The following is a 9,701-nucleotide window of genomic DNA, read 5'->3' as shown; positions in this document are numbered from 1 at the left end:
AAACAAAACTAACCCCCCCCCCCCCCCAAAAAAAAACAAACACAAACAAACAAACAAAAAAAAACACCTCTCAGGAAAAGTTGCAAAGGGTCTAAAGGCCGCGGGTGCTGCCTGTGGCCCTGCACTGCGACCCTGCGCCCTGTCCCTGCGCTGAGCCGGCACAGAGACGCGGGGGCCGCGGGGCGGAGCCCGCCGCTCCCCTGGCGCGCAGCCTCGCGGGTTCTCGCCTCACGCGCTGCCCCCTCGCGCGCGCTTTGCTCGCGCGCTCCCCTCGCGCGCTGCCCCCTCGCGCGCAGCCTCGCGGGCTCCCGCCTCGCGCGCTCCCCTCGCGCGCTGCCCCCTCGCGCGCAGCCTCGCGGGCTCCCGCCTCGCGCGCTCCCCTCACGCGCTGCCCCCTCGCGCGCAGCCTCGCGGGCTCCCGCCTCGCGCGCTCCCCTCGCGCGCTGCCCCCTCGCGCGCAGCCTCGCGGGCTCCCGCCTCACGCGCTCCCCTCGCCAACCGGCGTCGCTGCGCACGAGGCCGCCGCCTCCCGCCGCGCAGCTGCGCGCCCGGAACCTCGAGGTTACCTCAGGCACCGCCCCTCGCTCCCGCCTCCCCCGGTTCGCCTGAGTCGTGTTTTCTAGCCTGTTTACTGAAAACATGCACAGGTACCTTAAATATCACGTGCCAGGTCCTGGCTGAGACTTGGAAGAATCAGCACAAACGCTGAAAAAGACCACGTAAGTTTTCATAGCCTTTCTTCCCGTGACATATGCACAGCTCTGCTTATCCAGAGAGATGGCACACATTTTATTACAGGAGGAAATTGAACAGTTGGCTCTGAGGGAAATAATTTTGCTGGGAACAGGTTTCTGTTGTAGATGTTTAATTGCAACAAAACTGGTGTCAGAATTTAATTGGTGGCTTTGCTTAGTTTTTAAAAACTAAACCTAGTTTGTGTATTCCAGATTTTAGCTCAAGTAGATGTTATTCGATGATACTATAACCCTGGTTATGCAGGAGAGCTCCTGCCTCCCGCAAGCAGCAGCGAGACCGTGAAAAGGCTTCGGGCGCTGTGTGAGGCCCCTGGTGGCTAAGCAAACTGCCAGGCTGGGAAGCCGGCTTGCCTCTATTTTGATGAGTGTAGTATGCCATGTGCGACTGAGTATGTTCATCCTTGCGTTTTTTAAAAGTGCCCCCCCCCGTTTTTTTTGATAGATGTTTGTTTTTCTCTGAAAAAAAAGTGCTGAACAAAAACTCCACTGCATTTTGTTAGGTTGTAAATAATTAATTAAAATAACATAATATAGTGAGTAGTGGAGTATTAATACTGTGAGACCCATCTGTAGAGAAAGTCTGAACCAAAAATCAGGTTGGTTTAAAAAAAATTGCTTTTTTTTTTTTTGGAGGTTGTATGGTCAGCTGAAGACAAACTCCGTGGGGCAGAGCGAGTCTGCCTTCCCACCACCCCGTGTGGCCACTTCCCTTGATGCTTGGCCCTCTGAGGGGCTTTAAAATGTCGCCTGTGATGGTGATGGGAGCATGCGACAAGGGGCTTGGCTGGAATGCTCTGCTCTCCCACTGTCTAGGGTGAGGAACAAAGAGCAGAAAAGCTAAAAATTACAGAAAATTGCTCTGCAAGAAAAAAGCTTGGCACAGGTATCATGCAGCTTAAAAAAGGGTGGGGTGTAAAAAGGGAATAAGAGAAAGGAGGAGGAGAGGAACATTATGGAGAATAAGAAATCAGTTTGGTAGTGGCTTTGTTTGACATAGCAATAATAAAAAGTGCTGTCCAAGGGCTGAATGCTATTATTGCTGTTATTATTCACTGAACGTTCGTGGTTCCCGGTTAGCTGATATAATAGAAGTTTTGCTGTTTACAGTAAAACGAATCTGGAAGTTCGCTCTCCCCAGACCCACCACACATTTTCATCCTGACAGGCTGACAGCTCTGAAGTATACAAATTAATTAAATTCACGATAGTTTTGCAGCAATCTGAAACCAGCATTTTAAAGCTATGTTCCCAGTTTTTAGATGTGTATTATTTTCTACTGTTTCTTGTTATTTCTTGTTTTGCAAATTCTGTTTCATGTTTGCCTTATTAATGATACAAACATTTCAGTAAGAGTGGCAAGATTTAGAATACTTATGAATTTTAATATTGATCAGTTACCTTATTTGGAGATATAATGGGGCCTTGGGGAAAACTGGATTTCTAGTTACCTTTACACCTGGAAGAGCTCGTGCCCTCCAGGGAATAGAGTTGAAAGTAGAACTTTCAGCCTCACTAAGCTAAAAATATTGAACACCAAATTAAAATAGAGGCAAACCTGTTGCACCCACCCACTGGTTTCTTGAATTCACTGGTGCTGGTGATCCCATCTCGGAGGGAGACTGGCTGGTGTGCAATCCATACTGCTCGTATTCCCTCTCCTATCTGGCCTGCAGGATATGCCGTCAGCCTTGCTATTGGGATAGCAGCATAAACTAACTAGATGAGGAGCTGTCACAGAAGTTATTCTTCTGATTTTAATGGAGTTCAGGATTTTTGCATGCTCATCCTAAAATAGTGAGTATTTGGGGCTTAGCATTTATAATATCATAAGGGGATTAATCACCTTTAATGGTTATTCAGCTATGCACTAATTAGGTATCAACAGGCTGGAGTTTTTTATTTAATACTGATTGCAATTTTCCTTTCTTTATTACGCGAAGACTTTTTTTTTTTCTAAGAAGATGGACAAGATTCTAATGTTGTGAGTTCAGTAAATGTTTGCCATATTTAATGGTTAAAGTATCTATTGTGCTTAACAGTTTTTACAGCATAGTGATTAGTTTGCATCATGAGAGAACTGCAATTGCACAGAGCCAAATCCCAAAATCTTTCTTGGGCAAACTCTCCATTAAAGTTGAAGATCATATGCACTCACACTTAGTTTTTAAACAGCACCTTAAACTATGAAAATGTTTTGAATGTGACAGGTAATTAAAGCTGTTTTAATGAATCCTACTTATTACAAGAGGCAGAATTTGCTAGAAGTCAGCAGCCTTAGAAGGAAATGCGATAAGGAGAACATATGATGAGTATGCTCATCAAATACAGGATTCAGCACCTGTGCAACAGGCTGATCTCAGTTACACTGGTGTAAAATGGCATTACTTCCAGTAAGTCTCAGAAATCAGTGCTTATAATCTGATGCTTGTAGTGCATTTGCTGTTTTACTACACATCATTCTGTTTTGAGATTGTCACTATAAAATATCAATAAAGCATACACATAAGATGACGAAGTAGCTGATTTCTTAAATTTTGATCTTAAAAAAGAAAGCATAGAGACTCCTTTCCAAATGGAGAGGTATATCTTCTACTGAGGTATTTTAAATATTCTGTACAAAGTAGAAACGTATCCAAGAGGAAAATGCACTGTCATATATGCGATATAACCTGTGTCTATTACAGCACACCTCGTGACCTGGTAAGTTTGGGTTCAAATCTCTGCTGGGATGTAGGGAAAGCGAGCCATCAGCAACTGGCTGCATGTCCCCACTGCTCCTTGCTGCTCAACCTACTTTGTGGCAGATAGTTAAGTAGGTAACTAAGTTGCGTTTTCAATTTTTCTTTTTTTTCTCCCCCCCCCCCCCTTTTTTTTTTTTTTTTTTTTAACTTTTATGGTCATTCAATATTTCTCAGTATCTTGTCTCTTGGTTCTTTATGCAGTCAATATCCTTTTGCTGAAGGTTTTTTTTTTTGTTTGTTTTTTTTTGGATGAATAAACTACTCACCTTAGTGGTAGACTAGAAATTCCAATTTGGCTAGGAGCTTAAAACAGCAGATAAAGAGAAGCAAAAGCAATGCTTTTGAGTGGACAAGAGACCAATTAAATAAAGAACTCTCTAGATCCATCTAATGCTGTTATGTTTACTTTGCATTAGCTGGAGAAACAAAGTGTCCAGAAAAAAAATGGACTCAGGGACTAATCTTTTGTACTTTCTAGAAATCATCTTTTAAAAGTGCAGAATATATGGTGGAAAGTATTTTCTTTCTGGAAAAAAAAGTTTCATTATGTTTTAGAAGGAAATAAAGAATGCCTGTGATTGGATACTTTCAAAGAAGAAATAATTTCATTTGCCCTCATGATCAGTTAGGATAGACTTCTGAAAAGGAACGTTGCTATCAAAAGCAGGATGTGTCTTAGAGTACCATATTGAAAAAATTGTCACATTTTCTATTGCCTTGTAAACAGAAAATGTTTTAAATGTTTCTGACATTTGAAGGGACATTGATGTAATCTTAGGTTATGAATACTGTCTTTGTGGGGAAGAGATGGTAAATTTCCACTGTGTTTTTTTTTCCCAACTGCCAGATATATGAAATATAAAGTGTTCTAAATGTCTGGAAGTGGCTCTTTGCTTTGTGCAAGAATCGCATGTTTTATTCTTTAAAGGTGCAGACCACTTTTCCATGCACACAGCTGCCAGCTTTTGCTCGGAGAATTAGCAGTACTCACACAGCTTCTTTCTGGTGACTTTAACACTTGACCATGCTGGTCATGGGGTACATGAGGACTTGCACACATAAAGTTTGCCGTGATAGATTTTTGTATCTGTGGCCACAGTTTGGTGCTAAACATTTTTTTCAAACATGGCTTTGTTTATGTACATAAAAGCTAGCGGTAAGTTCTAAGAACAAAAGCCCAGCACTTGACATAGGTTGGAGGTCAGTGCTAGACGCGTCTGGAAGGCCTACCAGGCTCCATTATTGGTGCAGGCTGTAGAGGCGGTATTAAATGATCAAGAGAGTCTCCTCCTCCTCCTTGATATGACAAAACCTTGCTTAGCATTTGCAGAGAAACAGATGCTTAAGAGAGTGCACAAAGCTGCAGATATTTAGTTTTGCAGTTGTGTGTGTATGACATGTTATGAACCAAACTCCTAATTAACTTTGCCGTGTGTGTATTTAAGTGGACTTTTCCTTCTAGAAGAAATTCAGTCAAAGAGCCTGCTTTGGCCTCCAACTCTATTTTACTGTGTGTGTATGAAAATTGTCAAGGTGAATTATGTGTCTTCCGAATGTCATTAAAACATGGTGTATAACTAAAACCAAGACTTACAGGAAGTCTTGCTTATGGAAAAAGTAGCAAGAAAAGTCTGAAGGAACTGGAAGCTCTCCATGCTGCTGCTTAATCTGAATTTTGTAGGAGAAAATCTAGCGAAGGGATGGTTGTTCGCTCCTTGGTATTTTGCTTCCCCAAAGGATTGCATTTGCTTTTGCAGTCTGATTGAGCGACACGGATGTAGAAAAGTCCTTGTACCATTAAGTTTAAGATCACCAGCTGTGTGAGTAAGTTCCATAGTCTTCTAAATACAGAAACTTTGCAGGGTCTTACTTGCTCTGTGGTGGCCCCCTCTCCCGTTAACACTTGATTTTGTGCTGTTGGTAGGGCTGATTTTACAACTCAGCTCTAAGAAACGTGTTCACACTAGTATTTCACGTATTTTCGCTATCTTGATGTGAAGAATATTCCCTTGTACTTTCAGAAGGAATGGGTTCCCATCCTTGTAAAGATTTTATCAACTTTTATATTGGCCAATTTTGACAGTTTCTGTCCAAGTCTCTTTCTCTGAGATCTGACATAGACAGTTGTTTTCGTAATTATTAGAAGATAGCGTTTCTGTGAAATTTGGAATCAGCCTCTGAGCACATGTTCTCTCGCTTTCAGTAATATGTTCTCTGATTTCTTTTTTTATTCTACCTTGCAAATTCATTCCAACCTATTTTCACTTCCTTTTGGTTTGATTCTGATTTGTTTTAAACATCTCAGTTCTTCAGCCAAAAGAAGTAGACTGGACTGTCTTTGACAGTCTTGGTCTTTTGCAAAAGAATGTAGAAAAGCGGTTAAAGTGCCATGATTTTATATGCTTTTCTCATTGATACTGCTTGGAACGACCTTGCAATACAATTGCACTGTCTTGATTGATATATTCTCATTATCATCCCTGAATTATTTGCAGAGGTAAGTGACAAGGCTTTATTTTCTCATACTTTATCTTTTTACAAAATGCATCCAACAAAGTTGCTAATGGAAAAGCTTTTAACCTTCCAAGGCAGCGGGTGATCTTTGCCCATCTGTGTTAGCATGTGACATGTGGAACTAGTGCCACAAGCTGCAGAAAAATCCTGCTACTGAGTTTGCAGCTCTCCCTGAGGTTATTGGTAGATTTAATAGGCAGCACAAGGTGACTGACATAGCAGGGAGATAAATTGTTTGGTTAAAAAATTGAAGAGAATAGAAAGGACAAATCTCTTCCCCTATTTCAGGGGCAGGGATGCTTAACCTGTGTTTCCCAACTGGGCTGATGCATTTCCAGGGAGCCCAGACACCTGGAAAGATGGTGCTAGTTGTGCTCCATTACAAGGTGAAAAACAAAATGATTCCCAGGAGCAAATATCACCTTAGGGCATTAGCAAAGTGAACTGATCTTTTGCTTGAGTACCCCAGGCATAGTGTTGTCACATGATTCATCGTTTGGACCGGAGCACAGAGGCCAGCTGACAATGGCATCAGCAGCCTATCCTAGTGCACGGGATTTTGCTGTATACCTTGGGCAGGTCTCTGTGTTAAATTGCTAAGTCGTTTAAAGATAGCATAGATTGACTAGAAATGGCTGACCTGGAGACCCAGGGAATACTGATTTTTATTAGTAGGAGGAAAGCAAATTCGTGTATTTTAAGATAGAGTTGCCAGAGAAGTGTGAGTGCTAAGAAGAGATGACCAACAAGGCAATTTTATTTTATTATTATTTTTTAAATCCAGAAATTTCATTTGTGTCTCCAGCTTTTAGGTTTGCAGATGCCATGACTGTGGCAAGAACAACTTGTGAGCATCTGACATCTTTCTGTATAACACAGGCCAAATACTTCCCTGAATCAATTGCTGCCTCAAGTTCAGGGTTGCTGTAGAAGGTGTATTTGAGAAAAAAATACTTGATTTTAAATGTCTGGTAAAGAATTAACCCCACTCATGTAGATGTTTCAGCAGTGAGTTACTCTTGCTATTTTAAAAGGTTTAACTTACCTTTCAAGTCTCTGGCTCTTGCTTGACCTTTGTCCAACAGACTGAAAGTCTCACCATGATCAAATTTTGGTTTGAAGGTACTTATAGATGATGATCAAGTTATTTTTTAGCCTGTTCTGATAGCTAAAGAAATCGATATCCTTGCATATAAGCCATTTTTTCAATTCTTTCTTTATACTGAGAGCCCTTCTCTGAACCTTTTCCAGTTTTCTCAACCCTCTCTGAAGTATGGATGCCAGACCATACAGGCAAATATCCCAGCAGCGATCGAACATGCACGCCTTATGTTCCCCTGATTATTCCTTGTTGTTTTTTTGTGACTAATAGGTAGTTGCTATTCTGCATGACTGGATATAGTTAAACCAAAAAAAAAAAAAAAAAAAGTTGTTAGAATAAGCAGAAAAAAAATAAAGCCAGGAATACTTACTATTCTGGAGCTATGTTTGTGCAGGTAGTTTCTTATGACTGTTCTCTGTACCCAGCCAGGAAGTGTACAGTAAATAACATTAGCAACAGTTTACTCCCAGGGAGCTAAATTGCATCTTGGGCAGATACTACCACCTTTTTTTTTCCAGGGGTAAGACTGATTTTGACAGTTTTTTGGGAACCATGATACTCTGGGAATACTTCCTCATGCTTTTAATGTGCAGATTGGACCCCCTGAAACTCTTCAGCAGTGGTGAGAGATGGAAAAAAAAATGCAGTTACTCTGCTGAAACGAAGGGAGGCAATGAGACATGGCTGAGATATCAAAGAACAACAGAAACATCTGGAATATGGGCACCAGTAGTCCCATTTTCTGCATATTACATTACTGTAATCAACAAACAATCTAGTTTTTCCTACAAAAAATAGCATACACTGAGTGGTTGTTAAAGGTCACTTTAACATACTTTTTACATATGTAAGCCTTGTAACAACTCTAGGAAACCACTTAAAACCAGAAGTGTTTTTGGTTGACACCTCATAAAGCAGCAAGAGAGAAATATTTCGCTACAGGTATTAACCTGCTCTAATATTGTTAAATTTCACTGGCTTCTGTGAGAGGAAAAGAAAGGCCTTGACCCCATCACTTACACGTAGTTACAATGAAAATGAAAGGTGCAGCTGCCTGCCTGTTCAGCTGTGAGGGTGGGTGGGATGGCAGTTGGCTTTGCCAGGGGTGAGGAGGGGGCAGCCAGGCAAGCCCACACCTGCAGAGATGTGGCACCAAGCTGTCTCTGCCAGCCCATCTGCTTTTCTGTCGACTCTCCCTTACATCGTACTAGGTTTCTTCCATTTGCCTCAGCCCTTGTCTGCTGATACGATCTATGGTAGCATCATGTGTTTCCATGTAAGAACAGATAACTTTCTGCAAACATGCCACTGGGCTGTACTTCTGCTCCTGCAGTTCGAGATGCTTCTGGCAACACTCTCCTGGACTTCTGATGGCACCCCTCTGCCCACTAGCTGATCTCAAAAATTGCTGTCCTAGCTGTTGATCATTAATAATACTTTCGTGGTTTAAAGAACTAGTCCTAATTTCTCACTAAACCTAACCATTTGTAAAATTGCATTGTTTTTTTGGCTATTCATACTGTTGCTCATTACTGCGTTTAAATAACAAGATGAATTTTAACTTTACGTTATAATAATCTGTAGCTGTTGCATTTCTTTCTTGTCCTTCCCTCTCAGGGTGATAATTTGTCCTGAAGTGATGGAACAGACTGGGGGGAGTTATTAGGAAAATTAGATCAAATCATGGTATAATGCCACGAGATGACTCAGTTCTATTATGGTGTAGTCTTACAAAAGCAGGATATTGAACAAAATGTACTTTTATAGAAAGATTTTTATTTTAATGTTATTATTTCTTATTAAAAGCCAAACAAACACACTCTTCCTGATTTATATTTCTGTAACATTGGGCTTATTATTTGGGCTCTGTACACTATCCCCAGCAATTGTTGGTGGGGAAGGATGTAGACAAAGAAGCTAAGAATCTAAAATATCATAGATGTTACTAGTCACTTTTCTATGTTGGACACCTTGGAATAACTTCTGAAAGTCAGCAAAGGCAACTTAGAATATTGTATTTTCCTTTTTTTTTTTTTTCCTTCCTTGTATGCACAAATATCCTTTTTTTTTTTTTTTTCTCTGTGATCTCAGGATCTATTAGTTGTAAGGGCTACCTCTTATTTCTGGAACAGCAAAATCATCCGAGTGGCAGTTGCAAATTGGTGTTACATGTGGTTCACAGTGAATTTGGACATACATTTCAAATATTTTTGTGTTTACTACAGTGACATATAAAAGGCTCTAGGCAGTTTAATGCCTCCCATTTCCTTATGTTTAGTAATTGCTGGCTATCCAAATTGGAATGTCACTACCATCAGCAGGACTCCTGGTCCTGGGTACATCGTGCATAGGTGTTTGGCTGCGGCACCCGTGTCCCCTTCCAGAGGTATTGTGGCTATTGCTAAAAGCAGGATTCCTTTGTGGATAGACAATATTAAGCTCTTTCTTGTGGTTAAAATTAACATTACAATTATATTATTCTATAGCATGCAATCAGCTCCCTGCTATCCTTGTATGTTATAGGCTGAGGAGAGGGAAGCATTTACAGGGAGATGGAAAAACCATTTTTGATCATTGGATGAAATGCTG

This window comes from Rhea pennata, chromosome 14 (genome assembly GCF_028389875.1).
Source record: "Rhea pennata isolate bPtePen1 chromosome 14, bPtePen1.pri, whole genome shotgun sequence".
NCBI lineage: Eukaryota > Metazoa > Chordata > Aves > Rheiformes > Rheidae > Rhea > Rhea pennata.
This window is presented reverse-complemented; position numbering follows the sequence as displayed.